Raw genomic sequence first — 648 nt, 5'->3', positions numbered from 1 at the left:
AGATGGCTAACGGTGCAGCCGCATTTAAAGCGGGTTTCATCCGTCGACACGTCTCACACGTGTGCACATAGGTGTTCGTCCATTTGTACAGCTTGGGTCGTCAATAGCGCTGACTCACAAAGCTGTACGTTTTCTCACGACCGAGATAACCACTGAGTGGCATGTCGTGAGCCTCATAGAGGATGCGGTATTTCAATTCCTCATTTTAAGAAACCACAATTCGTGGTGTATCCGTTGAATTGGTGCTAAATTATAGCATACCGTTTTTAAACGAATATTGGTGCAATCGTGCTCGCAATCTTGATGACAATTTCTTGTCCGAGTCTCTAAACTCCTTGCTCACTAGAGCCCTAGCACCGCTACACACATCCCATCACCCGCATACACGTAGCGGATCTAATCCGTCATAGACGACGTTACAGCTGTAACATAAGCAAGCTCATAGTCTGGTCTGCGTGACAGCGCATCAACGAAAGCATTCTGCTCTCCCGGCTTATATTTCACATCGAACTTAAATTCCGCAAAAAAGGGTAGCCATCTAGTCATCCTCTGCGAGAGGAGGGGCGACTGAGTCGCAGTGCATAGTGACGCATGACCTGTATAGATCACAAACGGCTTGGAGCCAGGTAGACCGTGAACTTGACAAGC

The sequence above is a fragment of the Plasmopara halstedii genome (assembly GCF_900000015.1).
Source record: "Plasmopara halstedii genome assembly, contig: Scaffold_262, whole genome shotgun sequence".
Classification (NCBI taxonomy): Eukaryota; Oomycota; class Peronosporomycetes; order Peronosporales; family Peronosporaceae; genus Plasmopara; species Plasmopara halstedii.
Note: the sequence above shows the minus strand (reverse complement) of the source record.